A 27,905-nucleotide genomic window follows, 5' to 3' on the forward strand; every position below is an offset into this window, starting at 1 on the left:
TATTGTTACCTGTGCCATAGTCAAGTTTTGTATTCACAAATGAATCTTCAACTAATTACACTAATAAACCTAAAAGCTGTGTATAGTTTTACAGGACTGGGATGGAATCACCACTTTCCACCAGCCAGAATATAATATCTTTCTCAGAGGGTAACTTTACCCTCATTCTCTAAACAGGTCCTGAATAATTTTGCCATTGGTGTGGTGAAAATGATGTTAAAATTTTTGCTCAAATTAGCATGACTGTATCTTGTTCTCAGGGCTGGTATGGAGGAACAATGTTTTGAACAGTGAATCAGCAGTTAATTGAGATGAATTCCAATAGTTTTGGTGGGCTTTGAATAAGCTCACTCAAGCTTGTGTGATATAAACAAAAATAAATGATATCTAGTGCCCCTTTAACATGTTTTTTTTTCCACTTTTCAGTGGATGTTACATGACATTCCCATTTATTCCAGAAGAAAAGTATTTTAAGCCAAGTGACTGTGACTCTTCAATGCTGAGTATCAAAATTATTTGTACTTAATAACAATGTCTTTATCCAGTAAGGGGTAGAAAATATGCCATGAGACTTATCTGCTGAATACAGCTAACCAATATAATTCAAGGAGCTCTGAATATGCATAAAAAATCATTTGCCATTCATCTGTCACATTAAAGAGATAATTAGTGAAGGATGTCACATTAAACCATTAGCAGAAAAAGATTTGCTGTTCATGAAGTATTTCTTGTATAGAGAATTCCTTCATAAGCCCTAAAGTTTTCACATGAAATGTCGGACCCTCGGCACTCTGAGAAGTGAAAATTCTTGCAAAAAAATCCTGAATCACAGAATCACAGTTGGAAGAGACCTCTAGAGATCACCAAGTCCAACCTCCTGCTAAAGCAGGTTCCCTGCAGTAGGTTGCACAGAATCACATCCAGGTAGGTTTGGAGTATCTTCAGAGCAGGAAACTCCACAGCCTTTCTGGGCAGCCTGTTCTAGTGCCTGGTCACCTCAAAGTAAAGTGTTTCCTCACATTCCGATGGAACTTCCTGTGTTCTAGCCTCTGCCCACTGCCCCCTGTTCTGTCACTGAACACGACTGAAATATTATTGATAAAAATATAAAAGTTACTAAATTGATTGCAGTTCTGCCAGATGCCACCACTATGCTTTCAGCAAGAAGAAATGATGCCCATTACTCAGACTGTTGCAAGGCTTAACCACCAAAAAGGAAAAAAGGCAACTTTCTTCTTGCAGTCTCATATTACAATTCATTGTATATGTACTCATACATTGGCTGGTTAGTTGGCTTGGACAGCATGAAACTCTCAGACATTTCTGTCCCTGTTAGCACATGATTCCATTGCCATCAAAATTTTAAAATAAAAATGTACTTGTTTAAAATTTTAAAATAAAAATGTAAAAGTACTTGTTATTTAATTTTCTTTTATTACTTTTAAGAGGTATATTGCTTGACTGTGCTACAGTCGGTATTATTGTTATTTTTGCCAGCCTTGACAAAGGTTACAAGTGGGAATAAAACGTTTTTTCAGCCTATATTTTTTCTATAACAGATAGGAGCGAAAAACAGTAGAATTTGTCTGAGGCCAACTTAAGCCATGATATTTCTGTTGATCTCAAGTTGACCTCAGCTTTTGAAGTCCTCATTACATGGACATTTCCCAGCACTAAATTGTAACTGTGGGATAGGAGAGATTTAAACGCACATTTTTTAAATAACAATACATGAAAACAACATAAACTGTAACTTTCAGGAAAAAAAAATGAAAAAAGAATGCTGTAGCAACTACTCTAAATTATTTGGGTCTGGTCCAGAATCATTTTAAATCTGGAAATTGATAGCGGTGGGGGTGGGGGAGTGGGAATAGGAATTAGAAAAAATAATCACATATAAAGAGCATGATTAGAATCATTTAATATTCTAGTTACTAGAGAGTGCTTAATTTTTAAAATCTCCCTGCTGTTTATCACTGTTAATAGAGAGACTTATTAGAGCAAAAATGAGGGTGTCAACTTATTATACCTATTTTGTTATCAAGAGTAATTACTGTGTGAAATCTAGGATTGAAGAAATGCTGCTAATTTGGGGCCTGAAGAGAGGGCAGCAGCACAACCTGCTGCTCCTGCTGACCTTAGCCTTGTTTGGGGTGTGCTCAGGATGGGCGAGGGCAGAAAAAAACCTCCTGCTGTGCTTCAGCATTCCCCACCAACAGCACTAACCCAGACAGCATGACTTGCAGCAGCCCTCAAAATTTCTTTTTTTCTAGAATTTTATTCTAAGATTTGTTCTTATTCTAAGATTTCTGTTTATATTTCGTTTATTTGGCTTTCTCTTCTCTTTTCCATCTGCTGATGTACAAAATGCAGCTCTGACACATCTGGGAAGGCAATACGTTATTTTTTTGCTCCAGTAAAAAAGCCCATCATAGGATTTAAATTTTATGTTCTTTGGCTCTATCTTTATATTTTAAGGTAATTACAGATAAAGTATCATAGGAACATTCACATAGCTTCCTACTTCATGCCATTCTCACCTTTTCCAGAATTTGCTGCAAGATGAAATTACATTTAATTTCTTAATTTCACTGAGAACATAAAATATTTTAAATAGACTTGTGCCTTGTAAGAATACATGCCATTTTGCATTCATCTCTCTGTCCACAAATTATATTTTATATATTCTTCTGTGATAATAAAAATTTGAGAGCTACAATCAGTAAAACCTTTTGCCTGACTGGTGTCAGAGAACAATTTCCAAATTTTCAGTGTATTGTTTATAATATATTAACCTAATTACTCCTTTCAATATTAAACTACAAGGAAAAAGATCCTCTCAGCATTTCTGGTGAAATCATTAAACAATAAACTGTAACAAAAAGTATGTTCAGAGTTTACAGGTATTTCTGATATGGAATGGTTTCTGACTAGGGATGAGACCAATGTCAATGGCCAAATCCAAGCCCTGGAAGTCCATATTTGCTGCTGACACCTCCTTATCCATTACTCCATGCAATTCTTTTTTTTCTTTTTCCATGTATGAGATGTCACTTCAGGGAGATAACGCTCCTAACTTTGCAGGATTGCACAGGACTTTTGGGAGCAAAAAACAGCTTCACAGAAGATGATAGAATGGTGAAGACTCTAGCTTTGAATTCTCTACCAGTTTGCATAGCTAAGGAATCAAAGCGGAATCAAATCACTTGCAGGAGGAAGTTATATTCTACATGCAGTTTAATCAAGATCTAAAACATCTAAATTTATTAATGTTGTATTTTCTGCAAGTTCAGTTACTCCAATATAAAATATAAAATAAAATAAAATAATAAAATGATAACTTTAAACTGCACATTTCCTGCCTGTAATGCAGAAACAGAATAACATCAGTTTCAGAACTGTGAAGTCAAAATATGCAATTTGAGGTGAGGTTTCATAAATCTACTAAAACAGAAGTGTGACATTTTCAACAGCATTATTCAAACTGCATGTGTTTTACAGGAAATGTGAAAACATCACTCGGGTAGGTGGTGATCCCTTTTCTTGCTTGATCTTACATATCTTGAATTGGTCTTTTGTCACTAGGTACAAGTGAGAGAGAATTAGTGTAGAGACCTCTGTCTCACAGGGCAATGTGGCCGAAAATTGGACAACAATAGTCTTGTACTTTGAATTTATAATTACCTGATACTGACCTGATATCTTTTATATCTATAATTTTAAAGCCAAGAATGATCTATTCTGATTATCTTATTTGACTGTAAAAGATACGATTAAACTTTATCAGCAATTCCTGAATAAATATCAAATAATTTATCAAAATACCTCTGTATTTCAGGGTAATTAATCAGTTATTTACAGTGAAGAAAACCTCTGGTTCCAGAATTTTGATTTCCATGGTTCAGTATTTTTAGTGCCAATAGATTTCCTGTTTCTGTTCTCCCAGATCTTGCCACTGTATAAAAATGGAGGAATTATTTTAACTGATGGAAATATCCTGAAAACAGAACATGTCTGGGAACTCCAGGAGACCCTAGACTGAGTGGAAAGGTATTTAGCTCTGACAAAACAGCATCCCAAACTGGTCACATCCTGATTTGAGGTTATCATTGCATAGGTGATTACTTAGCAAACAGATTTCTGAGCTGCATCACTTCACGATGGACTTCAATTCTTGCACCTCTGAGTTGGGGCGCAGTGGGTAGAAGAGAGGAATGGCAGCTGCTATCATACTTTGAGATCTTCCTGATACAGAGATGACTTTTTCCATGCACTGACAGGATCCAGGAACTTCTTCCTTGCTCTGAAGCTGACGGTTAGCAGGCCAGGTTATGTTCTTGGCACTCACAAAGCTCTTCTCCCTTTGATGAGAAATCTGAAACTCGACAACTTCCAACGACGAGATCCAATTGTTTTCAAGGGAAAGCATAGACTGTATGCTGTGGTGACACCATGCTTTTAACTTGTTGTTGGAAGGATTTCTATGCAAAATGGTTTCCATATTTACAATTGTCATGAAAGAAAACCAGCAACAACACACATGTGTGTGCGCTCTGGTCAGGAAGGGAGCTTATTCTTCTCCTCTCTTTCTACAGACTATAATAGACCATCTGGACATCATAGCCCAAACCATACCAGCAGCTTGTGCAGAGATGTCTAATTCTCTCAGATAGCTTCTCAGATACCGATCATGGTGTATGGGATGGCAGTATGAAGCTCAGCATGAACTTCACAACTTGCCTGGGATGCTCAGATGGAAAATTCAGAGAGATCCATGTTGCCATGGCTACAGTGCTGTTACAGTCAAGCAGGCTAGGCTGGGGACATCTACATGATCTGCTGTGGTATTTTTACCTTCTTGTGGATGCCTATGTCCATTCTCATGAAAAAGTTCATCAGAGCATCTCCAGGCAGAAGATGACGAAGGCTGAAGCTAGGAAGAGGATTTCAGTATCCTTTGCATATATACAATTTGCACTCCATTCACTTATACTAACACAGCAGTGCTATGAATTATACTGGGGCATTAGCTTGTAAAGGATTGACATATGCAGCTTTTCATCCTTTACTTTTTAGGGATCATTTGAGTTAAAAGACATCAGCTGCTTGCCTTCACAAGAAGAAGCAATATGTTGCTTGCACTCACGGCTTTCATCTTCTTCTCCTCTAAATTCTCGAGAATCAGAAATACATTCTTTACCTGTCACAGAGCAAACTTGGAGTCCAAATGCCTTTAGAATACAGAAAGAAAAAGAATAATCTATACCCCTAGCAGTTGAATTTATTCATTTAAGATAATGGCACCTTGGATGCTCAGCACTTTCTCAGTATGTTTTTGCTAGGCCAGCACCTCAAAAACCATTAGTACCCTACAAATGGGCAAGAAATGTAGCCCATACAGAAAAAAAAAGAAAATAAAGTAGAATGAGTACGTAAAAATCTGTCCAATCTATCCTCTTGTTTAAAATGCTCGCAAGTCAGGAATTTTGCCTGAACCACAGTATAATGCAGTTATCAGCAAGGATACCAGAAGAGCAGGAAAGCTGCACTCAAATACAGAATCCAAACAGAAGTGGTGAGTGAGTGGATATGAGGGAGTTTTTATTTTGTATTGTTCAAGTCAATAAGTAACACTGGAGAGTCCTCTAAGGCTGCTGGAACATCAGTGTAATGTACCTGGAGGCAGTGATAGAACAGACTTTCCTGATAGGAAGACTGGTTTAGCCCACCAAGAACAATTATGTGTAGCCAATAAGTGGATTTCCAGTCAGTACATGAAGCTATCTGTTCAAAATATTTTGCTGTAAATATACAAGTCCTTATAAAACGCACGCAGTGAAGAAGGTGACAAAGCTCTGGTATGTGCAGGGATGTTTTAAGGGAGTTGTTCATCATGTTCTCTGCACCCATTACCACTCACATCTGTCCTCAGTAGGCTCAGAGTCTGTAGTGTCTCACAATGCACTTTTTTTTCTACCAAAGGAGAAGTTGAAAGTTAAGGGAAGACTGTTGTAAAGAGTTCTCTTATCTCACAGGTGTATTCTTGCAATCTGTAATTCGATTAGTTAGCTGGAGCTCAGAAACCGTAGCACAGTGTGAGGATCACACCTAATATTTCTAGCTGTGCTGTTATTTCCTGTCAAGCAAAGTGCCCAATTCAATCTCCATTGAAGCTAATGGGAGCCTTTCTCTTCAGCTTCGTTGACTTTGGGATCAGGCTGTAGTATATCCTATTTAAAATGCCACAATCTTACATCATCTTTAAAACTGGTTAGGCACGTTTAATGAATCAGCAATGGCCAAGGGCAGAATAATTAAAGCAGTATCTCAGTGGACTCAAGGAATTAGAAGAAAATGGAGATTTATGGAAAAAAATTCATTGTAAGAAGGAAAACAATCTTCCTGCAATTGATCTGATATGCAGATAAGTACGCCTTTACTCAAATTCGTCTCTTCTCTCTTACTTAGCCTCAAATCCATTAAAATAGCAGAAATATAAGTGTAGGTATATCTGTAGTAGCTCACAACAAAATTCCATGTTTGGCTTTCCTTATTCTCCAGTTGTCAACAGATACTTCATTTGGAGAAAAGCAATAATGCTCAGAAGTCTGCATCATCAACATGCTGTTCAAATATCACGTTAAATTTTCCTACTTATATGAGACATTTTGTCTCTGGAAAATACTATAAACCTGGGACCCCAGCAGAACTGAAGTTTTACAAACAGATGGAGAAGTAAAAGGAGGGGAGAAATGATGTGAACTTGTAAGCACAGTGTCCACACATCCGTGGCATTTCTAACCTTGATTACATGAGGTTAAAAATCATGACAAAACAGTATTACAGAAGGTCTGGATATCTGCTTAATTATGGAGGGAAGGGATACTTTAGGAACTTTCACATATTCAGGTCCAGTAATTAACCTGATGTGAGAAGTATGGTTCCTGTTCAGTCAGTAGTGATCGGGTGTAAAAAGAAAGCTGAAAGTGCACGTGAAATGTACTCACACGTGCCTGCACTACATGCTATGTTGTGGGTAGGTTTGGGATATAACTGGAGTCTTAACTTCAAACCATTGGTGGGATCACAAGGAATTACCCAAAGGGTTACCAAGAACAACTCCCCACTTTGTAGCTGTGATGTGGGTACTCACTGAATGACATACAAAAGCACTATGTTATTCAAGACTCAGAAGATGGAGTGGTCTGCTGGAAACCTAAGTCAATACAGCCTTGAAATGAAAGCAGAAGAATGAAATCACTCACAAACGCATGGTTTTCTTACAGAACTGCAGTGTTCCTGAGTGCCAGATCAACCACCTAAACAAATCTGAACCATCCTGAAAGAAGTACGAAATGTTGCCATAGATTGCATATGAAATAGGCTTTTGCACTCTTTAATCTGTCCAGCCTCTCTAATCTACCATAGCAAAGCTGGAAGTTTCTGAAGAAAATAGTTTTTATTTCAAAGGCTGGAATACTTTGTGCTGCCAGTCATGCCAGCCATTATTGATTGATTTGTGCAGTAAAGAAAACTTAGAGTTGTTAATTGCTGTTTTCTGCTTGTGTGTATTTTTATGGTGTGAGCTAACAGCAGAAAGAGATGGGATGGTTCTGCTGAAGGCCGAGAACAGTGTGGACTGCTAAGCAGTAGCATGTGTGAGCAGAAATGAATGACTGAGAAAAGAAGATCTAGTGAGATGTAATTAGCTTTGAACTACAGTTTCCTCTTCATTTTCAGTCAAATGTGTTCAGAGGAGTATGTGTCTTTTGTTGGGAAAATGCCAAATAAAGACGGGTGGTAGCATTTGCTCAGCAGTGGAGAATGAAGCTGAGCAGCATTTCTAGGTTTCATTCCAAGATACTTGGACAAACATGAAAAACATTTTGAAAGTACTTATGGGCAGAGATGTTTTTTTCCATATTAAAGTTTTGCTTATTTGTAGGAAAATTTTATTCTTTTCTAAATGATAGCCCATATATTTCCCCAGAAAATTTCAGATTACCTCTAAAACGACAATTTTTCTGTATTAATTTTTAAAAGTCCAGTGGCTTTAAATGAATGTCAACAAGGAAATATACAGACAGTTACTGTTTTCTCAAACAATCCATAGAACAGATTATTTGCTGGCTGTTTAACATTGCAGCATTTCCTTCCTTGGCTATTCCGTATCTGAAGCCTCTCCACACTGATCGTATTGTACTTTATATCTCCCACTGTTATCCCTTATTAGGGAGTTTTATTTCCACCCAGTAAATAAAATGACCTAATAAAGGAAATTTTGAATGATATGTTCTTATCCATAGTAAATTATTTTCCTTTTCTTGGGCCTATATGATTCTTTTTACTTTGCTTTATTTGATTAATCAGAACGTCCTCTTCTATCACTTGTGAAAATGAAATTTTAAAGAGAATTCAGCTGAAACCGTGGCATTTTTCCAGCCTTAAAATGTCTCTCTATGTCCTTACAAAGATTTCCTTTTAGAGGGAGGCTTTCTGGAATGGTAAACTGCTGACTTTTGTTTACTACCCCCCTGAAGTTCTCAGCTGGGAAAAAGAGATGACAAAAACCTTTCTCAAATCTATTAGGATCTCCCAGTTAATAAGTCTTCCCTTACATGATAAATTCAAATATTCATGCTATGAGTTGAAATAAATGTTCCAGAATCTCCATCCGTGAAGATTTACAAATCTGGTTAAGCCAATTGCATGAGTCATTACGCTCTTAAGAGCAAGTGGTAGCAAAGAAAAAGTTCTGTTTAATTCCCTTTTGACAGCAAATTCATTGCTATGATGCACCACAATGCTCACACAGCCTCTGATGAGTAGCTTTACCATTCCATACAGTTTTAAACACTCATGTTCGTAAAATATTAAACAACTTTGCTTTCTCCTGCTGGAAAGTTGAGAGAATCTTCCTAATTCATTTACAGAGGTCTGATTCAACTCGCGCATTCATAGCATTATTTAATCAATTCCCCTACATTAAAAAAAAAAACTTATTTCCCACCAAATGTGTCCAAATTAATTGTCCAATTTGGTGTGAAGTACATAAAATCTATTCCACGAGAAAGGGCACACGGTGTGTGTATTCTGATACTAAATGTATGTTTTTTAAAGTATTTTGAGTTATTTCCAAGAAACTATATATGGATTCTGAACTTTTTCAAAGAAGCCAAATGTTTTAACCAAGAAATTTATATAATCTTGTTAAACAAAGTTTTAAAAAATTATACCATCTAACGACAAGCAGAGTTTGCCTCTTAGAATAAACTCCACATATTATACGCTGGCAGTAAATGAGATCTCTTATTGCCTGAGTTAGCAGTGTCTAACTTACCACAGCACATGACGTAATGAGTCAGTACCACAAATCTGATGTAGTTAGGAAATTCTCCATAAAAACTGAAGTGGAAATGTGTATTCCCTGTCTACATAAAAGAATTCATATACCCAATTCAGATTTCTGCTCTACTTTTATGCCTGCATGTTGGCTCCCGATCCATTTTCTATGAAGGCTTACTGGCATTGGGATATATTATCCTACAAGGCAGCAAAACTAGGGCCTTATTCTCAATGACTTCTGTGAACCAGCCAAAAACAGCACTGGTCTCAGTTTCAGTCTGGAAAGGCTCCCCAGGCTGTTGTCAGGTTTTGTCCTTCCTCTTTGGCTTGTGGTGGTGTGACAGGTTATGGAGGATTTGAGCAGCATTTTTAATGAAAGCGTCATACCTGAAATTTACTGTCATCTGCTCGTTAGCAGCATATGGAGGGTTTAGCTTTATATTTCATTTTGCTGTGCTGTGAAAATAAGGCTCATTTCTACTTCCTCCTCAGCTATATCTTTTTCTAAACTCTATGGGTTCTGCTCTTTTTATACAGCAGAAGTATTCCTTCTTAGTATTTTTGTTACTCTTTAAATTAACCATGTTAGTCCCATGTCACTAGCACATTTCAGGAAATGCACTCTCTCTTGTTCTTTAATCCTTCTTCCTTTCAGAAAAAAGAGGCAGTTGAAGGTGTACACCAGAGGTTTCAATATCTGGCACATGGGATTGAACCAATCAATCAGCGTTCATTTGTAAGAAAAAGAGTAAGTCTCCAAAACGTACACCTTTATTATATGCCCATGATTGGAAATAAGTGTTTAAAATTGACAGCTGGTTCACCTAAATCAACAAATACCAGTAAGAGAGAGCAGTGACCCACCACCTGTGTACCTTTGTGAGGTAGTAGGTTCCAACAGCAACTTTGGAGGAACCTACCAGCTCCACATCCTCTGCGTGATGCCAGTTAGCCGTCATCTGTTTCTCTTCTCAGACATATCCTGACTGCAGGATACTGCCCACACGGTGTTTCTCCACTCTTTCTCTTAAGTTAAATCTATCTATTCCATGAGAAGAAGAGGCCCCACTATATCTGAGGATGCTGGAAGCCTATGCACTGCTAGTCCTGCCGACCTGAAACAGAACTGACCTGGTACAAGCATGATAGTGGGCTCAAATTATTCCACAGTGTACTTTTGGTTCAGATCAAACTCATACCAGACTCTTAACATTTGGTGTCCTTTGTGAGCTTACTCAGCAAGGGGTGAATAAACTATTAATAATGTTTTTAATAAAGCAAGTAAAAGCCCTGTTTTCTGACAGTATCCTATAGAATATATATAACTTATTTGGAATTCAGCCTAAATAATTGATAATATTACAGAGCGTGACAAATATCTGGCCTATTTTCTTTGAAAACCTATGGCAGATCAGTGTTTGAAAAATTTCTCTTGCAAGTTTATTCTCTTTTTTTAAATTAATCTTCAATGTCCGGCACAGAAGCCCTGTGGAAGTTACTAGAACTCTACTCAAAAGTAAGTATTCTTTTAATAGTAAATTCAACTTAAACATAATCCTTTTAGCTTTGCCACTTTTCAAGAGCAACTGTGTAGCAACTTTACAATTAGCTGCCATTTCTTCTCTGTAATATTAAAGGAACTCACAAATCTTCCATTGCCATTGAAATGTCTCTGTAAACTGTTCAACCTTTCACACAAAAGATAATTATGAAAGCGCTAACATTCATTTGACCAAAACCAATAAATAATTTATGAACTGGGTGTTTGAAATTATGCAAATATTATAAATACTTTTTGTTGCCTGTACATCTGAGTAAGTATGATTCAGAAAAAAAAAAGTGTGCTATGGATTAATAGATTCAACATTTAGCAGATTTGCATTTTTACAGTGTTCTTTTCTTTGCTGGTTCCTACTATCTTTAGTATCACAGCTCAGAAAACAACTCCTGACAATACTGTCTCTAAGTGTATTTGAATATCCCGGTTCCCCTATTCATCAGCCTCTTCAATGCTTAAAATATTTTTGCTTTTCTTCCAGAGCTTTTTATAAAAGAGAAGTGTTGATATCAAATCAACACAAGCCTTTTGGCCCTCCTACCTTTAGTACTTATTAATTTTATTATTTTTTAATATTTAATTTGTGTACTGCTTTGTGGCAAAGCTAGTTCTGGTGCAACTGTGAAAGGAATGTAAGCCTTCAGTAATTTGGCTGCTATGCTTATTACCTCAGTGCTGTGACAGCTTTGATTAATGTATTTTAAAACCTGGATAGACCATTATGGTCAACTGGTATGACCTTCAGCATGATGCAGGTTGTGGAGTTCTGCCCTGTAATTCCTGCAGTGAGCACAGTCATATATGACTAATAAACTGTGGTTGTGCTAATGACACCTTTTGGCCTTCATTCTGTAACCCATGGTCATTCAGAACAAAAGCCCATGCCAATTACATCTACACAGAAGAATATTAGAGTTGAGTGCTTAAGTTTAGTAAATACATCCATGCAGCTTGGCCTATTGCAAAGGTCAAAGAGCATTTTTTATGTCTTTGCAGCATTATGGATAATTATTATTTGATCTTCTGGCCTTCAGTCATACTGACACAGTGCAGTTTTGAGTTCTGGTTGTCAAAGACAGGAAATATGCAAAAAAAAAGTGCATTTACTCTGCAGCTTGCTAAAAAATCTGACAGAGCTCAGGCATATTGTACTTTCTTCTAACAGATTTTCAATTATTCTGACTAAAATGACCAACTAGTTCCAAGCAAATGCTTAGAACTATGTACAGGGACTACATACATTCACTGTTCTGTTTAATCCATTTACTGCCAAACCCCAAATCACAGGAAACTATGTAGTTTCATCTTCTGTTTTACCGATGAATAGTGAAGCTGCATCAACCACCAAGGCTTTATGAACTACTTCAGTGAGCCTGTGCTCCACTCCATGTGACCACTGCTGGCTCTCTTCTGAGAAATGTGCATTAAATCCTTGTCTCTCTTTGGCTGGCTTCCTGTCCCCAGATCTCAGCTGCAGCATGGAAGTCAGTATGGACTGACTGCAAAGGTGTTTCATGAAGAACAGCAAAACTGATCCATGGGAACGTGAAATTCTTGTGCAATAGGAGCTTGTTTTTTGTTTTTTGTTTTGCTTTAAAAAGCCTCTTTCTGACTCCTATAGAAGCCACTGAGTTCCCCATGCAGAAGAGGTTTGGTCTTTTGCTCAGCAAAGGTCACCACTCTGTATGGAGAAAAGTGCTGAGGACAGAGGCGGGCCCGACAAGTATAAATAGTTTTCAGCACACATTGGGCAACTATTTGGAGAACAAAAATAGTCTGTGCACAGCTGTGGGGGTGGGTGAGGGTAGCACAAGTGCCAATTCAAAGCCGGAGACTGGCTGACCTAGATGGGCTTCCTGACCTTTTTCCATCCAAAAACCCTCACCGCTCCTCACTGGACTGGAAGTAGGCTGGCTCTAATTAGGGATGGCTGCTGCTTGCTCTGGCTTCCTCCTGGTGCACGTTAGTTGTGCTTGGCACGAAGTGGCAGCACTGGGGGAGCGCGTGCTCCCCCCCACCAGCATTCAGCTAAGCCAATCAGTGGAAAAGATGACAGCGCTGCCTGGCATGGAATACAGGTGTTAAAATACCTTTATTAAAATAGAGGAAATAACACCTATTAGGAAGTGACCCTGAACTAACACATTTTATTATGGGTGGGAGGAGGCATTTTCCTTTCAGCATACTGTAAATTTTCTTGTTTCTTTCATGGTATTTAACAGTAGGAATGGGTGCAATCTATTTTTATGGCATATGATTCTGTTGGAGGCTCATGGAGTGCTGAGCAATGACTTAGCAGGTTCTTTTATTTCTTTTTCTTCTTTTTTCTTTCCACTTCTGTGTGTATGTGTGTGGAAATTTAGCCAAATCATAAAAACAAACTTTAAAAACTCCACTGGCCACTTTCCAGCAACAGTGTGTGAGGTTGTTCCCATAGAGCTGGAAGGAAGAAGAAAATCATCTGTCAGGCAAATCTGAGCTCGGCAACATCCTTCGGAGGGTCTTGATCTCCTTTTGAGAAATGACATCCTTCGTTATCAAGAAAGAGCAAAGGAAGGAGCAAAACTTCACTTGTTCTTCTCTGAAACATGTCCACATGCTGAGCTGTGGGTGCAGCCATGCATATCAAGCACCCACCACCACACAAAACCACTTCAAAAGTGCAGACGGTGCCCGATCCTCCATCTCCAAATAAAAAGCACACTGGGTGATTCAAGATGCGTGTTTCTGCTCTGGGCTTGAACAAGAGAACTTTATTTTAAAATGATCCCAAAAATATGTTCCTTATATACAGAGATGAAAGAGTACTTCACATATAAGGGGAAATATTAAAATGTCCACCCATTTTATTTTACGTTGTTAAACACTCAAGCTCCGATTCAGGAAAGCATTTCAGCACGTCCCTTAGAGCTAATGCCTGACTAGGAAGAATTAGACCTTCCAGGAAAAGAAGAAAGTTTCAGATGTTAAACTGTATGTGTGTATGGGGGGACAAGTCTGTGCATGTGTTTGCCTGTACAGATAATATTCAATGGAAAAGTGAAATAAGGAAATCAGCAATCCTTAAAAAAAAAATGAGGTGAAGTTAATACCCAATTAGGTGTCATTTTTGGAAAGTTTAGCACTACTGTCCCTCAGATGCGCGGGCAACTTCACTAGGGTCAGCAGCAACCTGAAAGGAAAATAATTAGGGCTTGAGAAGGGGTGATAGGGAATAGCTCTGAGTGATCTGGAAAACTAAGAAATGTAAAATCATGGTGAGCTATTGGGTGCAGTGGGAAGCAAATCAACAGACAGAGGTGGTGTGCTGTGAATAAGGAGGTGAGGGGTGCTGTGGACTGCTGAGAGAAAATATCAGCTGCACAACAAGAGACACAGCTAAGATCAGCCTGAGCATCAGGAGACAATCAGATTTCAGTAGAACAGTGCTCCATCCAAAGGGTACAAAGTTTTCAGAATTTCCAAATTAAATATATATATCTTGAACATATGTAGATGGATATATAGATGCCTATTTGAGAATATTTTTACACTTATTTTCTCTAAATTGAAAATTTTAACAATTAGCTTTTCTGTTTGTTTGTTTTCATTTTCCTGTTGTACTACAAGGGCTGCTGTGAAAGTAATGCCTCCTATGTTATGATGTTGGCCCACAACATCAAAGGCAAATGTTGGTTGTATGGTAGTAGAGGTTGAACCTTCCCACCAGCATTCCATTACATGTTGTTGCTGTGCAAGAGATTACAGCAGAGGGGCAGTCTGACAAAATGGAGTCTGACATGGAAATGTGTATGGAGCAAAGGCGTGGAATTAAATTTCTCCGTGCGGAAAGAATGGCACCCACTGACATTCATCAGTGCTTGCTGAACATTGATGGAGATCAAGCAGTGGGTGTGAGCACAGTGAGGCAGTGGGTGGTGCATCTCAGCAGTGGTGACAGTGACTTGAAAGACAAGCCACATTCCAGACAGCCATATGCAGCTGTCACACCACAAAATGAAGGGTATCTCTATCAGCTCATCCACGTGAATCAGCAGATGATCAGGGAACTGTGTACAGAGCTGAATATTGGCTTTGATGCATTGAAAATGATGGTGGAAACATAAGAATATCCCAAAGCTTGTGTTGAGTGGGTCCCACTGATGCTCACACAGGAACAGAAGGAACACTACAAGCAAGTTTGTCAGGACCTATTGAACAAATATGAAGCTGAAGGTGAAAGTTTCCTGGATTGCCTTATTACTGATGATGAGATGTGCTCTCACCACTAAGAGCTGGAGTCAAAACAGCAGTCCATGGAGTGGTGACGTGTAAGTTCCCCATCAAAGAAAATGCTCATGATACAGCAATCAGTGGGTAAAATGATGTGCACTGTCTCTGAGGATATGAAAAGATTCTCCTAAATTTTCTCTAACTTGGGCAGACCATCAACCCTTTTTGATGGTCAACTCTGACAGCTATGTTGTGATGCTGACCAAGCTGAAGGCTCTAATTTCCAAAGTCAGGCCAGAGAAGAAGACAGCATTTGTCTTGCAACATAATAATGCCAAGCTCCACACCAGTTTGAAGACAATGGAGCTCATTGCCAGTCTTGTCTGCTCTGTCATACCATACCCACCGTAAGGCCTGGATTTGGTACCTTCTGACTTCCATCTGTTTGGAGTGATGAGAGATGAACTGTGTGGGCAACATTTTCCTTGCAATGATGCCATCATAGCAGCTGTGAAACATGGTATCACCTCTGCTTGTGCAGATTTTTAGGAGCTCAACATGCAGGCTCTTGTGAAACCAGTGAAAATGCACAGGTAATGGTGGTGAAAAACAGTAGCTTTTGTTTTGTAGCTGAGAGTTGGCTCTACCAAATGGTGTTATTACGCTTTTTGTATCTGTTGTAGTTTCCATGGAAGTAAACAGGAGGCATTACTTTCAGAGAGACCTGTGTAGTATTGCATACAGCACTCTTTTTTCACAAACATCTTCATTGAAGGGGATTTTTAGGTTTATTTTCTCTTTTAGCAGAAACCATGCTTCCACTCTGAAACATCAGAAAGGAGTATCTTATAGAAGCAGCAGCAAGCACACACGATAGGACTGAGGCTGCAGTGGTGAGGACTGGACGTGCTGGTGAGTATTTGTGTCTCTAACATTTATCAGTCTTAGATACTGGATTTTGTGGACTAGAGCTTGGATTCCTCTTGTGGGGAGGGATAAGAAAAAATCTCATCTTGAAGCCTAGAAATACCAACCTCTCAGTGACCCCTTCTTGCCAATCCTTGTTACTCTGCCATTATTATCATAATGATGAGCTCAGTTTTTAAAGCTTATCTCTGGGAATGTAATAGAGAAAAAAATGATTTATGGTCAAAGTTCAGATATCTATAGGGGTACCCATATTTGCAATTCAGTTTTTTCTCCTTAACTAGTTTCCTTAAGCTAACATCTCCCTCCATGTTGTAATGGATTTGCTTTTTCAGAATGCAATACATGAGTAGAATAACTTTATGCCAGCTAGGACTTCCAGCCTTTCCACAGGTAACCTCCTTGTGCAAGGACAAAAAACAACTTTAATATAAGATACTGCCAAATGACCCCACTCCTTCAGTTAGTCAAAAGGAGACAAAATTTAATTATGCATTTTCAAACACACATCAGTCTGCCACAGATGTATTATACCCTCCTCTCTTTAGTGGAGAAAACTAATGAAAGTATGATACAAAGTACAGTTTAATATGAGGTACAAATGTAAAGACTATGAATGAAAAGGTAACTTCTGAAAAGAGAATTTCATCTTTTATTCTATAAGAGATATTTCTCAGAAAAATTGACTAGCGAGTTTTGGCTGTGAGCACCAGGAAAATACCACAAACAAAATATTTGCATAGCTTATGAAACACTCAAGTTGAATATTAAGAGCATCTGTTTTCAAGGAATATACTGTAATTAAGAGTAATTGAAGTGAATCTGAAGTTCATATTCCCCAAACATTAAGCATGTCTTAAACAAGCCAATTGATCGGTTCAATATACGAAGTAATGGACAGCCTGCTACGTTATGAGGAAACCATTCTCTCTCGGGGCTGTGTGCCTCACATAAACCACATCAGTAAAGCAGAAATGGTTCACTGGCTTAACCTACCCTCCAAAACTTCATTAAGCCAGATTACTACTGTAGCATGATCTGGAGGATTACTCTGTCCTTCTCTATGTGGATGTGTGTCAGTAAGTATGGGTTCTGAAACTTTACATGTTTCATTCCTGAAGAGAAGCAGTGTAAGAAATAAAGATCTACCCCTTCTAGGCATTATTTCCCATAGACAATGGACGTGATTTAATATATGGGACTACATAAAAAAAAATATTTATTTTTAAATGAAAAAAAAAAATAAAGAAGAAAAACCCATAATAATATGTCAGAGATATTACAATACCATGAGAGAACTAGACTGGAACTTTGGGTTGTACTCTGAATCCCTGTTGTTGCAAGAAAACCCTAAAAATTAGCGAAAAATATCCAGTGAGATTTGGTGGGTTTTCCTGCAGCTCTGAGAACAGTGATGTTCTTTATAAAGAGAACTGGTGGATGATAACGGCCATGCAAAGCACATTGGTATTACAGCTGGTCCTCTCTGGATACCATATTTTCCGGAAGGAAAACTGCAGCATTCTTCCTCACTCGTGAAAAGTAACTGTACTGATATTTGCAGTAGTCCTCCAGGTGGGGTCTAAAGAAGGAGTCATGTTCTTCTAGGAAGTCTCCAGCACTGCAAAGAAATAGTGGAACTGGAAGTAGTTTGGATTTTGTAAGGGTTTTAGAATAATCCGTGAAAGGAGAAATCCTGAACAACACACACAAAAGTGCACACATGGTTTCAAGTAGGCATCATACTCTTCTGTGGGCGAATGAGCAAAGGGTTTGTTAGCCACCTAGACATTTCCAAGGCTATCTCCTTTGCCTTCTCTTTCCACTGTAAGCTTTTCTCCTCATTCACCTGTAAGACCTCTTGGCACTGATAGCTGCAAGCAAACAAAAGGGGCACACAAAAGGAACATGGTTGCAGTAGAACAGTACATATCTGACCCAGGCTACTGAGCCTGGGGGATTTTCAGTCCTAACAGAAAATTTTACCCTGCAGTTTATAATCATGCCATATCTCAGTAGTCTCTCTTACAAAACTATTGCAAAACCTCAATTCCCTTTGAAGGGATCTGCCCTCAATTTTCTCATCACAACCTGAGCATTCACATGACTAGAAAACAGTACTGCTGCTTGTATACAACTGTGAAGTGTAATGGGAAAAGGTTGGCTCTTTCAGCTGCCATGCCCCTAGAACTAGTCCTGACAGAAGCCATTTTAGCAAAGCTCTGGGAAAGCAACCATTTCGGAGAAAAGAAAAAATTCATACTTTCTTGAAGTTGGAATTAAAGAAACAAAAGCGTATTAAAGGCTTCAGGCAGCACATAGTACACATACAGAAGCTCTTTCCCCTTCAGTGAATTTTGGAAAGAGATGTCAGATGTTAGTGTACAAAGAGAGTAGTTAATTCTAAAATCTGTTTAAATTGCTAAACTTATGTTAAACTTGAAGGGATTCTGCTTCGCACTGAACTCATCCTGCCTGTTCTGCAGTTTTTATACTGCACTTCTAAACGGTTGTTACCAGCTGTGAGATTATAATGAGTCCACAGTGATTATAGTGAGTCCAGATCCAACTTCTCATTGAACTTAGTGGCAATCTTCTTGTTGACTTCAAAGGCAGTTGGACCAAGCCCTACGTTATGACTTCAAAATGTCAAGTCCTGTGAAATTCTATTGTTGAAACCAATGATAAATGCAAATGCAGATAATGCACCAAAGAAATATTAAAGTTGAAGACTTAAACCCCCAAAAGCAAGAGAACTATAAATTAATCCTATCATAGCAAATTATCCCAGCCCTCTTGGGTGGTGCTTGTAGGCTACACTGCAGTCACTTGCTTTTTCTTTATTGAAATTTTAATTGTATTTCTTTTTTCCTTTTTCTGATATTAAACAATATATTAATTGTCTGCAGAGCAGAGCTTTTGATCTGGCTGACCTTCAGAGCACAGTTATATGTAATGACAGCAATCCTTCACAGCCTAAGCAAGATCTGCCTGAAATTCTAATGGCAAATTTGAGATCCCTTTCCCTGAGCTTCTTTGATGGCTTTAGCTTAACCGACAAAGGGAACAAAGCCTTTTCCATAAAACACTGTTCCATGCAGGAGTAATGGAGAAAAAAATCACTCATGAAAATGAAATGTTTGCTCCAGAAATTACTTTAAGGAATAGAGGACTGTTATGAACGTGCTGGGACAATTAGGGGCTGGTTCAGAGTTTTTGTTAAAGATATGGAACTACATTTTGTGAAGAAAGTCTGTCACATAACCTGGCCTCTTTGTTGACTGTCCTCTCCACTGCTTTTGACAACACGCTGAGGATCACGGCATGGGATGGTGTAGCCACGTGTCACAGGATTCAGTGTCACCTTAGAGATGCAGGGACCTGCCCTTCCAGGCATGAGGGCACATCCCTCCTTCCAAAGATGACAACATACTACTCACACAGACTTTTGGCACCTCAACTCTGCATCCATAAAATGTGAGAACAGCACAGCCCTACTTCTCAGGAGACGTGTAAGATTAATGGCCTTGGATCTTATAAGTACCTTGATACTACGTTTAATAGAGCTACATTAGTAACTAAGATAGATTTGAGGCTTCTTCCTGGGGGTTCTGGAGAAGAGAGCACAGCATTTCTGTCTGTTTTAATGCACTAGAGGAAGGGAAAAGGTCTTGTCCTAATGTTCGTTCTTATTTAAAAATCTGTTCTTGCGGTATATATCAGCACAGTATGTGCCATTGATAAATAATTTTTCTTGGCAGTGAACCAAAATGTTCAAACTTTTCAGGTCTCTCCATATGATGTAAGTATTTCAACAGGCTAGAAAGACATGCTGTTAGAAGGGCATGCATGACAGGACATATTAGCAATTCATCTGCAAATTATTTGATTTCATCTGAACTCTGTTCTGATTAACCAGGGAGAAAAGAATGCATTAGATAGAGCATTGCTTGAGATTGAGCAAAGACTTGTATTAGATAAAATCCTCTTATGCCTTTTCTTTTTGTTCCTTACTAGCTCTTTCTAAAGAATATTAGCAAGTACACCAGTCTATTATGTTCTTCTGACTCTTTTTGTACTTAACAGTGCGCTAAACAGTGTTACAAATAAATCAAAGGCTAACAGATCTCTGCCTTTTAACAATAACAAGTTAGACTTCTCTTCTGCTGCTTTCTGAAATCTAGATCAATTGACATTATCTTTTGCTAAGTATAAAGGGCATTCTGTCCTCCTTCTCTGTTTGATATCCTCAGGCTATTGTTATTATTTATTTGTATTACTGTAGCCATCAAGACCAAGTCAAAATCAAGACCCAACATAGTAGCTACTCAACACAGCATAGTGTCAAACACTCCGTTTTACCAGAAGCTTATATTATAACAGCAATATAAACAATGAGGATATAAAATTCATATTTTAAAAGTAAGATAGTAAAGTGATGTTTTTCAATGCCATGTAGGTATTTAATTCTCTTTGCACAAAGGAAATGCACATGATACTGGGGTTCACAGGCTCTTATCTGCGTGCTGTGAGTTGTGAATGTCAGTGGCACATCACTACGTGGCACAGAGACAACTTGGAGTTGTTGCTGGGTATCACTTGGAAATATCTCAGATATAATGATTAATATGTATACTGCAGCTTGGTAATTTCTGATTTAATGCAGTTCTTTGCTCTGTTTTCAACAATGACATACTCTATAGAATGCTTTTTTTCCCATTCTGTCTGAAAAGCAGCTGGATTTTGGTAGTTTTCAAATATTTTCAAGATCAGCTGACGTGTTTCATCATTTCACAGAAAGTCTGCAGCTAGGCTGGACGTAAAACCAGATCATCAGCCGTGGTAGCAGGAGAATCTTCTTAAATATTTCCCTCAAAAATACAGTCTATTTAAGGGATTCAAGGCAATTCTTCATAAAAGATTGATTTCAGACTGCCATGGAGAACTCAAACACTTAGAAACCTGCATGTCTCCTCCACATTGGAGGTATGTTAATACTGCCTTTCCTGAAGAATCCCAGTTGCTGCCAGGCATTTGTGTAGTTCAGCTGTTGCAGAGTTAAGGTGGAAGGCAGAGAAGCATGCAAGAGCCAAGGTTTAGGGGCATGGAGCACAAGAGCAGGGGCGTAGGGTTATGGAATAACAATGTCAGCCATGTGGCAGCTATAAAGCACACAAAGTACCTTTCTGCTCAGGAAAGCCATAGCGACATGAGAACAGATGTAGCTTATACATATCTTGCTGAACTGGGTGGTCAACTGCTGCTGCTACAGGGCAAGTGTTGTGTGGGGAGTCACTGGTTATTTTTGTTCATTGGGAGTTTTCATTTCATATATCATTGACTTAGATTAATTACTATTCATCTCATGGATATTGGATGTGATTTGGAGGGACAGAAACAAGTTCCCCAGATCTCACATATGAAACTCACACAACAAATTTTCCCCCAGCTCCATCTGACAGAAGCTTCAAACCTAATGAGACCTTTCTGAGATTTCATTGGCAGATACTTAAACTCAGAAGGCAACAGAAAAAAGTGGTGAAAGCAGGCTAATGTGGAAACTTGATAGAGATGCTCCTGAATCTTAGAGGCATATCACTCTCCATCCTTAACATTTCTCACAGTGGAGATGAAAGGAGCTCATGCGAACATGAGAGAAGACACCGATGTGGTGTGCATCATAACTGCCCTGCAAAAGCGTGACCATGCAGAAGGCATATGACTATAGCCATGCAAATTTTTGTAGAAGAGGAAGGAGAAAGGGATTTAAAAGTGTTCAACTCCTGTTTCTTGCAGCTAGACTTTGGAAATGCAAATCAGAGAAAGAATGTGTCTTTACACCAGCTCAATAGCCTGTTATGTCACAATGATGAAGCTGAAGAGTGACATTCTGGCTGCTGTACAGCTCCCTCAGCCCCATCAGGATTCCCAAAACCTTTCAGGATGGGTGCTGGGGCTTCCACATGCGCAGATATCACTTATGGTAATGATGGTTTTCAAGCCATCTGTGAGCAGTGCACTTGTCCTTCAGACTTAGTACAGCAAATGATTACCTCTTTCCAGTTTCACTTTTTAGTGCACAATGTGCTATTTAATTCTCTGACCAAACACATGACAAGATGTTAATATTGTCAATATAACATGCAGAGGACGAGCAGGCAGCTCCTTTACTGCAGCCACTCCCTTTGCACTCAGCAGGAGACTCTGCCTTAAAGACTTGTTTTATATATGAGAATAATGCAGGATAAAGAAATAGAGCAAATAGCTGAAACTAAGACAAATTACAAGCATCTATTAAGATCTCGGAGGTTGGACTTTACCTCCTTTCTTTACTATAAGCCTCCTGGAGACCCCAAGAAATTCTTCATTGTATGTATAATTTTATTACATTTAGTGAAATGGCAATGACAGTAATATCCCCTTCATTTTTTGTCCTATTTTAACTGTGAAGTCTTTGACCCAATGCCATTTTTTCAGGCTTGTACAGTAGGACTCCAATGTTCATTCATATTTCTGTGAATAGTTTTATAATTTTCTAGCTTTCACTGTAGATTCTTATTCAATATGAAGCTTAGTTTACACGTAAACTCCTATGTAATTTTCCAGTGTTTCCTAAATATACTGAATGCCATCTTCAACATTTTTAAGACCCCGAGAATTTTTGCACCAGCATTCAATTATCTGAAAGTACTAAAACGTTATCTAAAATAACAGCCTGGATTGTACTGGACCAACATTTCTTTGAACTTTTTGTTTTGAACAGAGGCCAGGTAAATACGATTATTTAATGTTCATGATACTAATTCTGTTTCATCACCGTTACCTTAGTTTCCAACTGTGAAATAAATAATAAGAAACAAGCTACACTTAGTTTATTTGTGGAATTACAATGGTAAAGGACTGTTTATAAAAAAAAAGTTGGAAAAAGACATTTGAAAGAATATTCCTGCTTGCAGAGGTTTCCAGTTTTAAGCTGTACTTTCTCAAGCCCCCGACCCACTATAAAGGAGTCTTCAGAAATTCTCAGAAGAAACAAAGATGTGTTTTTCAAGGGACCTCACTGAGTACCTACAGTGTACGTTAAAGGAAAAATGTCCACTATCTGCTTGAACCTTTTTCCTGTCATGTCAGTCTGATGAGAAAAACTGCATCTTGAAGACAAAAAGAATAGGGGGGTTAAGAACAACACAAGAGATTGATTAACCCTGTGTTGTTATCTAGCAAGTGTCAATAACAAAATGCTACTGGGCTCCTGCATTGTTTCCTTCTAAATTTCCAGTCTCACACCTGTCACATCTCAAGATAACTATCCATCACAGAGTCAAAGTGGCAAACAACTGTGTGGTCCCTTGATAAGGAATAGTGACACAATTTGTCTCCTTCTCCTCCCACAGATTGCAACTAATGGGCTAACAGCAGGTTACAATAGCACAAGATGGATTTGAATGACTGTCAGTGCTAGAAAGCAAGCACAGCTGCAGCATAGCCTAAAGAAACACTTCAGTTTAGATGAAAATCTGAAGCTATGTACAAAATTGAAATCTAATCAATCCACTTTAAAAGGATTTAATGGTGGACTTAAAAGTTAATTATTGCACATATTGGAGGGTTATTTATGACATGCTCTACCCTGTTTAATGGCAAACTGTTGCAGAAGCCAAGAGATAGCTCCTGAACAGCAGATAATATTTCAGTAGAAGCAAGTACAACAAGATAGAGAGTATCAAAGACTGCAAAATGCCTTTCTGGGATCACGTGGCTTTTTCCAAATGGAATCCACGTCAAGGCATTTAGAAATGGAGTGCTTGTAACATGAAAATATTAAATCAAATGCACAAATAATTATACTAGGAACTTGGAAAGACATCAACAAAGTTTCACTGGGGCTAATTTTGTTTAAGGATGGATTATACATTTTTGGAACAATGGCTTCTTAAAATTTGTTCAAACTCTCTTCTTTCCCCCACCACACATGATGATTAAAAAAAAAAAAAAAACCCACACACATAAATCCACATTCATAATGAGGAATGCTGTTTCAGTTAAATAGGCCCAAGGAACAGCATTAAAATGGATTAAAGTGGTAAAGCACATATCCGTGATATAAAAGGAAAATGCTGCTGCTGTGACTATTATCCACAAACCAGGAGTTGCAGATGCTGTTAATACAATCTGATGGTGATTCTGAAAAAAAAGTTGAATATCTTTAAAGCTGCCTAACAGAGACTCAAGGTAGTCAACCTTAACTCACCACCATGCTAAGATCATGAGAAAAAGCCTAAAGCTCAGTCTACCTTCATTCTCTTTCTTCGGGTTCTGTTTGGAGCTAACACATTCTGGAGAAGCAGCTGGAGCCGTCATCTTGGTCTGTGGGTCCTGATTTGAAGCAATCTTTGGAGACAAATTTGTGACCACTGTTAATATGGGAGCTTGGAGCTGTTGCTGCTAGTTCTCTCTCTGGTCCTTGTGTTCTCTGTGGCTGGAGCATCCTGGTCCCCAGTTCCTTTCAACCTGACTTCAGTTTAATTTCTTCCATGTCAGACAGCTGTGTTGGATGGGAGCCAACTTCTGGATTGCATGATTCTAACATCCATATAAGGTGATAGTAGGCTTAGGAAAATGCCCAGGACAGCTTCACATCTGAATATGATTGCCCTCCGTTTGCTAGTCACTCTTCTGCTCTGATATCTTTTGTTCTCCTACTACCAAAAACTGCAAATGAAAAGAGTTTCCTTAGGGAAAATAAGTAGTACAGTTCCCAGAAGTATTCTGCTTCTGGAGTGTGGACTGAGGCATAGTATTACCAGCTGTGAGATAAGCAGTTGGTGCGGGCAAGAGACTCAGCTTTTAACCTTTTGCAGGGAAAAACAACAACAAAAACAAAGCCACTAAGTCTTGCACATTATAACAGTAAGTACTGCAGCAAACTGGCACTTTTGCAATGCATCGCTGAAGAGAAAATGTTGGATGACCTTGAAGAATGATGAAATTTAATAGCACAAAGTGCAACAGCATGATCTTGGGAGCTAATAACAGGAATTCCTGCTATCAGCTGGAGTTCATCAGTTGGAAACAATACAGCTGGAGAAAGACTTTGCTATACTAATTGCACACAACATGAATATGAGTTAGCAATACTGTGGCCATAAAAAAAAAAAAAAAACAGATACTAGGGTGATGTATTTCTGAAGAAACAGAGAAGTATTTTCTCTGTCATGCAAAATACCAATGACATTTACATGTGGGCTACTGTGCGCAGCCACTCAGGTATGAGGCTGCATCGATCTGGCACATGCACAAGGACAGCCTGCTGGAGCAGGCAGGGAAACCTAGAGCTCCTCTTGGAGAGGAACGAAATGGGTCTGGCTCCTTCTACTCTGTAACACAGGGCAGAGGAAGGATGTGACTGCAGCTTATAAATACATGTGTAGTATAGAACAACTCATAGTAAAGTACAGCATTGGCACAAGAACAAATGTGTATAAGCTGTAATGAGCAACTGTATGCTTGTAATCAGAAGACAGTTCCTAACCATTAGAGGATCGTGCAGGCTCTTTCAGTAGGAGTAGGGAAGTCTGGAGACAGAACTGCTTTCCAGACAGACATTTTTACTATTTCCTAACGTGTCTGCATGGCCTAAACTTGCAGTTAAGCCTAGGAAGCCTGCAGTTAAGCAGGTCCTTTTCCAAGGACAAATCCAGTATCCATGCAAATGGAGGCTTAGCCCTCATCTTTCCTAGGGTCACAAGCTGGAAGTTCTCCACTTTGTAACACACGGGGAGTGTATCCATGCACACACCAAGGTACATCCACCTACGTCTTCTGAGCAGCCAAGGCTCAAGTTGTCCACCAGGACACTGACAAGATGACCTAGTATGGGAAGAAGAGGCAGCACATTGACTTCTTTTCTCTAGCAAATCTCTTCCCATTTTCTAGCCACATTTCCACTATATTCTGAGTATACTGAAATTCGTGAAAGTCTGAAATTACAGCCAAGGTTTAAACTCACTTACCCTTTATGTGAGTTCAAAAAACCTCCTGGGACTTGATTTATTATTTTTTTGTCTGAGTTCCGCTTCCTACACTGCAGCTTTAATTCACTTAAGGATGCTGTGTTTAAGATTTTCTTGATGTTTGCACTTAGAGGTGACAGTAAGACTCTCCGCCTGTGCCCTCCCAAAACAGGACAAAAGTTTCACCCTGACAAAATGAGGAAGGAGAAAGTGCCTTTTGGAATTAAGTTTCAATATCAATCTACATTACTGAAGTCTAAGCAGCAATCACTTTTCTGTGTGCGCACTCAATACCATGCAGAATAAAACATACCTTTTGCAGTTAGTGGAAGTATTTTGTGTAAAAGCAACTAACATCTTAATCTTGGTGGGACAGGCAAAGTAAAAAGAAACTATGTTCTGATTCACAAAGTCTGTATTAATGCTTCATGTAACATGGGATGATATCTGTCTGATAAATTGCAGAATTGTGATTAAAATAATGCATCACAGTTTGGGGTTTTATCATGCCAGTTTGGCCACCTGGATTTGTTTTTGTCATTTCTGTCATTCCTCATCACAGAGCAACTTCAGACAAACAGCATTTTTTTTTAACTTATGAAAAGTCAAAAACAGCTCTTTTTCCCATTTTCTTCCCATTAGTCTTCCCTAAAGTAAAAAATTATTAGACAGTACTGGAAAAGTACAAGTTTTAAATCAGATTTTCCCCCCATTTGCATAGTTAAAGAAGGTATTTTAGATCACTAAGGAAGGGAAATAAGATGTCCTTATATTTCTACTTTTTGAGAGAGCTGGGGCACCATGGCTTAGGATTTAATTTTCACTTCTGTTTGAATTATTGGTGATTTTTTGAGTAGGACTTTAGGATGCAGTTTCCAAGGCAAAAATCCCTACAAAAGAGGAGCCCTCATTTTTTCTTCTATGTCATCCTCCTCTGTGATTCCTCTATCCCAGTTGAGGTCTGGGCAGAATACATTAGTACAGATGTGTAAAGACAACCTGGAAAAGTCAACTGTATCTTTGCTATGTGTGATCAGCAAACTGAAAGATGTGTATCTATCATAAGATCTTTCTGACAAACTTTTTTATTGTACCTGGGACAATTTTCTCTCCCGTCTTTTTTCAGATATTTATGTCCTCTGTTATAGCCAGGTGAACACCACAGTACAACAACTAGAAGTAATGTGGATTATGTTTTGCACACTGTTTGATCACCTATCAGTTTTATAGACAGTACAGGAAAATTTATAGTATGGTTTCCAATCCCATTTTAGTTCCATTTCTCTGGACAGATGTTGAAAAATTTTTAAGAAGTAGTTTTGTTTTGTGTGAAGTGTCCCTCCTGATTAAGCACTGCTAACATTGCCTGCACTGTAGCAATGGGAACTTGAGGCAAACACCAGTGCATCCTTCTCTATGGTGATGTTGTCTAATTCCTTCCTACAGCTTTCCCTAAGTAGTACACCTGAAGAGTACACTTTGAATTGTTTTTCTCTTCTTCTTTTATTTAATCTTTTATTTAATCCCTTTGCAATAGCATGACTGGTATCACCCAGGGGTGGAAGGAGAACATTTCCCTTTTTCACATTGATAGTCTCTGCTTTTTATTTGCAGAGGTTTCTTACCAGTGTTTGGATGGTTTCACTCTGATATTTTTTTTCCTGTCCTTTTCTTTGTTGTGAACCTGGCTCCAATTTCTGCCTATCTCTCTGTTGCTACCTTTGACCTTTTCCTCTCTGTTTCTCTCCCTCTCTTCTTTGTCGATGTTGGCAATAGTCTTTAGTTTGTACTCTTTTATGAATCTTCTGCTTCTTTTCATTTCGACCCTCTGGACCTGATTTGCAGCTGCT

This window comes from Numida meleagris, chromosome Z, assembly GCF_002078875.1.
Source record: "Numida meleagris isolate 19003 breed g44 Domestic line chromosome Z, NumMel1.0, whole genome shotgun sequence".
Lineage (NCBI taxonomy): Eukaryota > Metazoa > Chordata > Aves > Galliformes > Numididae > Numida > Numida meleagris.